Consider the following 6,000-nt stretch of genomic DNA (forward strand, 5'->3'; position numbering starts at 1 on the left):
AACACCCTTTCCCTTCAACCTATCCAAACTCGTTTCTCTGATGGCAATTGCTAGAACCAGAAGCTATTAGTTTCGCTATTTATCGATTATACTTGAAGAAAATCTTAATGATTTAACATGATACATTGCTTTGATGGAAATTGCTAGAACCAAAAGCTTTAATATGAAACTATTATCTTTTACGCAAGATCTATCATGTCAAATCATCAAGAATTAAAACTAGATGTGGAAGCGTACCTGAATCCACAAGAGATGATGAAATTCTTCATCTTTGATTATTGGTCCTCCAAACCAAGACGTAAGCCGTCACTCTCTTCCAACGATCGGATACCATAACCCATTTATAGATGGACATATTTTTGTAATTCTAGTTCAGCCCATCATTAAAATTGAATCACATCCGTTGTCTCCCAAACTTTATGAGGTGTCTTATAGATCCGTTAATTTTAAACTTTAGCCGATCACTTTAATTTGGGACAACCATAGCAACCAAAATATAATTATTATTCATACATAAATGAAGTGATTTTTCAATTTCATCTAAAAGTCGCAGCCAAGTGACAAAAGTCGACAATCATATTCCATATATTAGATTCCTCATATTGTTCTATAAACTCGACTGTCATAGTGAAAATATCTATGAGTGTTTGTTTCGTTTAAAACTCTTCCCAATATAAATCATCAACCAAATATACTAGATTGGTGTCTAGAAAAGTCGGTATCTGAATAGCTAATTATCTTTAACTTTTCCAACTTTCTTTATGCGAGTATAAAAATATATGCATGTTCTCTGTAAATACCTTATGAACCTTTTAACTGCTTTCCAAAAAAATTAAGGTTATTTAATATCTGCACAATATCTCAAAATTGTATGCAAATATCCAGACACATCTAAATCAGAAAAATATGCTTACTCCCACTGAACTGGGATATACACAATCGTCAATGAGATTCATCTCAAAAACAAATGAGAAAATAACTTGATGAAATTTGTAATACCATTAATGAGATGCTTGCTTAAGCTTGCAGATGATTTTTTTGGTGATGTCGTTTGGGTTGACTAATGCCCCAACATCTTTTGTGCACTTGATGAACAATATAACCTTATTTCGATTCTTTTGACATTGTGTTTATTGATGATATATTGGTGTATTCCTATAATAGTGAGGAGCACGAGCAACATTTGAGGATTATGCTCCAGGCATTGAGGGAGAAGAAGCTATATGCTAAGTTCTCCAAGTGCGAGTTTTGGTTAGACTCAGTTGCATTTTTGGGTCATGTGGTATAGTGATGGGATCAAGGTGGACCAAAGAAGATTGAGGTAGTTCAGAGTTGGCGTAGACCTTCTACCACTATAGAGATCAGGAGGTTTCTTGGGTTTGTCTAGGTATCATCATCACTTTGTAAAGGGATTTTCATCTATTATAGCCATTGACTAAGTTGACTCAGAAGGGTGCTTCGTTCAGATGTTTAGATGAGTGTGACGAGAGCTTTCAGAAGCTCAAGACAGTCTTGACTACAACTCCAATGTTGGTTTTGCCATCAGGATCGAGTTATACAGTTTATTTTGATGCTTTGCGGGTTGACATTGGGTGTGTGTTGATGCAAGATGGTATGATGATTGCATACGCGTCAAGTTGAAGCCCCATAAGAGGAACTATCCAGTGCATGATTTGCAGTTAGCAACTATTGTTCACGCACTCAAGATTTGGAGGCATTACTTATATGGTGTCTTGTGAGGTGTATATGGATCATTGAAGTTTTCAGCATCTAGTCAAGCAAAAGGATTTGAACTTGAGGCAACAGAGATGGTTGGAGCTTTTGAAGAACTATCGTATCACCATTCTTTATCATCCGAGGAAAACCAATGCGGTAGCAGAAGCCTTGAGTAGAAAGACGGAGAGTATGGGAGTTTAGCATTTATTCTAGCTGGGGAGAGGCATCTGGCTATGGATGTTCATGCTTTGGCCAATAGGATTGTAAGATTAAATATATTAGAGCCTAGCAGGGTTTTTACTTGTGTTGTATCCTAAACGTCCTTGTTTTAGCGCATTAAGGCTCATCAATATGATGATCCCCATTCGCTTGTCCTTAAGGACATAATGCAGCGAGGTGAAGCTAAGGAAGTGTCTATTGATGATGATGGTGTATTGCGGTTTCAGGGATGGATTTGTATTCCTAATGTGGATGGGTTGGGAGATTTGATTCTTGATGAGGCTCATAATTTGCAGTATTCTATTCATTCGGGTGCTACGAAGATGTACCGTTCTTTGAAGCAGCATTATTGGTGGCGGATGAAGAACGACATTGTTGGATATGTTGCTCGGTGTTTGAATTTTTAATAAGTCAAGTAAGATCATTAGATTCCTAGTGTGTTGCTTCACAAGATTGAGATACCAAAGTGGAAATGAGAGCGCATCACTATGGACTTTGTGGTAGTTTTGCTACAAACATTGAGGAGATTTAACGCTGTTTGGTTCATTGTGGATAAACTGACCAAGTCTATGCATTTCATTTCAGTCATGAATCCCTACACTTCGGAGTAGTTGGATAAGATCTACATCAGGGAGATTGTTCGCTTGCATGGTGTTCTTGTGCCTATTATCTTGGATCGAGGCACTCAATTTACTTAGCACTTCTAGAGAGCTGTTCAACGTGAGTTGGGAACGGTGGTTGAGTTGAGTACCTCCTTTCATCTTTAGACGGACGAGCAGTCCGAGTGGACTATTCAGATTATGGAGGATATGTTGAGGGTCTGTGTCATAGATTTTGTGGGCCAGTGGGATCAGTTTCTTCCATTAGAGGAGTTTACATACAACAATAGCTATCAGTCGAGCATCCAAATGTCTTCGTAGTATGCCTTATATGGGAGGCAATGTCGTTCTCTAGTTGAGTTATTTGAGTCGGGTAAGGCTAGATTGTTGGGCACTAACTTGGTTTGCGATGATTTGGAGAAGGTGATATTGATTCAGGATCGACTTCGTACAACATAGTTCAGACAGAAGAGTTATAATGATAGGATGGTTCGGGATATAGCTTTCATGAAGAGTGAGAAGGTTCTTCTCCGAGTTTTTCCTATGAAGGGCGTAATGAGGTTTGGGAAATGACAAGTTGAGCCCTCATTATATTGATCCATTCATGGTGCTAGACAGAGTGGGTGATGTGGCCTAAAGAATTGCTTTGCCACCCAACTTATTAGGAGTTCACCTGGTGTTTCATTTTTTCATGTTTCAGAAGTACTATCAGGATCTGTTGCCCGTGTTGGATTTTAGTTCAGTGCAGTTGAATGAGAATCTAGCCTATAAGGAGAAGTCGGTGAGCATTTTTGATAGGTAGGTTTGAAAACTAAGGTCAAAGAATATTACATCGGTAAAGGTTCGATGGAGAGGTTAAAGCATGATATGTGGAGCAAATATCCTTACCTTTTTGATATCCCAGGTATGATTCTAAACTCGTTCAAGGATAAATATTTTTTTAAGAGGGGGAGAATGTAACGACATGGATGGTTATTTTGTGTATTTGATCCCCGTTTTCCTATTTGATGCTTCCCGTATGCTTATATCTTATTTTGTGACTTACGAGGATGGTTGGTTTGGTTTTGGAATGGTTTTGGAGTGAATTGGATCACTTAGTTCCATGGTTGGAGGCTTATATTATAAAAGTTGACCAAGATTTGACTTTTGTGTAAACGACCTCTGATTGATAATTTGATGGTTCCAATTGGTTTGTATGGAAATTTTGGACTTATACGTGTGTCCGAATTTGGATTTAGAGGTTCCTCGGTTGATTTGGCTTTACTTGGCGAAAGTGAAAAATTTAAAGGTTTGGAAGGTTCATAGGTTTGACCTGGAGTTGACTTTGAGGCTATCAGGGTCGGGTTATTGTTCCGAAACTTAGAATAGGTTTGTCAAGTCCTTTAGGACTTGTGTGAAGAATTTTGAGTTATTCCAAGTTGGTTAGACGTTGTTCAGCATGTGTTTTGAAATTTAGAAGTTGATTAATTTTAAGCTTGAATTGGGTGCGATTTGTAGTTCTGATGTTACTTTGTGTGATTTGAGACCTCGAGTAGGTCCGTATTATGTTTTGGGACTAGTTGATATAATTGGATGGGGTCCCGAGGGGCTTGAGAGTGTTTCAAATAGATTTTGGATCATTTGAGCTTGGTTGGATTGGTGATGACTGGTGGTGTCTGGTGTGCTTTGCGAATACGAAGCAGGTCTCGCGATCGCGAAGGCTTATTTGGGGCTCTGGTATCTTGTTCTTCGCGTTTGAGATAGGCGAGTCCCGTTTGCAAAGTTTTGTGATTTGGACAGCTTATTCGAGTATGTGTAAAAGGAAGACAAGTTGGGGGAAAGTTGGAGCTAAGCTTCACGTTCGCATAGGACAGACCACTTCGCTTAGGCTTGGGGTTGAGGTTGGCAGTGCATCGCATTGGCGGGCGACTGAGCGCGTTCGTGATGGGAATTTTGAGGCTAGAGCTAGTTTGGGCTTCATGAATGCGAGGCAGTGGTCGCGTTCGCCAAGTGTACCACTAGGCATAATTATAAGTTGTTTAATTTCAGGATTTATACCCATTATTTTACATTTTGAGCCCTAGACTTGGATTGGGCAATTTTTGAAGGGGATTTTCACACAAGACAATAAGGTAAGTAATTTTTATTTGATTTTAATATTTTATCTTGTTTCTCCATGGATTATTTCACATAAATTATGGGATTTTAAAGATAAATTTGGGAATTTTGACTATGGGTTGGAGAGTAAAAAATTGTGATTTGAACCTTGAATCAGGTCAGATTTGGATGAAATTTGTATATTGGACTCATATTCGAATGGGTAGTCGGGACTTGTGACTTTTGTTGGGTTCCGGGAGGCGGGCTCATGTTGATTTTTTTGTTGACTTTTTGCAATTATAAAGATTGGTGCTTTATTACTTGGAATTGATTCCTATAGTATTGTTTTTGACATTATTGAGTTATTTTTTGCTAGATTTGACCCGTTCAGAGGCCGATTCAAGAGGCAAGGGCTTTTTCGAGTATTTATTCTCACACATTGAGGTAAGTATTTTGCCGAGGCTTGGCTTGAAGGTATTTTCCCTCTAGACTACGATGCTTGATATGTGTAGGGGGTGACACATGTATGTGGTGACGAGCGTATATGCGTGCGCCAAGGTTATTTATGATCTGTGTAGACTTTAGGCTACTACGTGCCTTGTTTTGCTATCATGCCTTCGTGTTACCTTGTTTTCCCTACTTTTATGACTACTTGAGCTATTATTCATGTTAGGAATTATGTCTAGGCTATGTGCTTATCAGTTTGAGACATGATAAGGTTATTTTTGCTAAGTAGAGCTGTTGGCTTAATTGTAGTCATACTTTCTTCAGTCATGATATTATATCCGCATGTTATATCACCATTTTTTGTATACTTCTTGTTATCTCACAATCGTTACTGACCTTACTTATGTGATATAGGTTTAAGTGGATTTGTGGCACCTTGGTATAATTAGTGCGGTATATTTATTTTTGATACTGTGAGATAGTTAAATATAATGATTTGAGCAGTTTAATGACTAAACTTGGGCTATAGTGCCGTGTTAATATTGATATTGAGGTGACACGTACACAAGACCTCCTATTGGGCTGAGTGGTATTGATATTGAGGCGGCGCATGCGCAAGGCCATTTGGGTTGAGTTATAATGATCGTTGACTTTTGATCCGATCAATGCGTCGTCTAGGATCTGCCCCTATAGAGTCACGTGATAACCCATGTTACTTTGAGCCCTGTGAGATCATGTACTTGGTATGTGCTGAGTAAGGGACTTTATGCCCGACACCCGTATAGTGTTGAGATTGTGCTTACTTGAGGATTTAACTATGAACTTATTGATTTTGGTATTGATACTTGTCATGCTAACATAGAGACGTATCTTCCTTATGCTAATTGATACCTTATATCTTGAGATTGATGTTATTCTGAGTTGATCGGAAAACATGCCTATT

This window comes from Nicotiana tabacum, chromosome 17 (assembly GCF_000715075.1).
Source record: "Nicotiana tabacum cultivar K326 chromosome 17, ASM71507v2, whole genome shotgun sequence".
Taxonomy (NCBI): Eukaryota; Viridiplantae; Streptophyta; class Magnoliopsida; order Solanales; family Solanaceae; genus Nicotiana; species Nicotiana tabacum.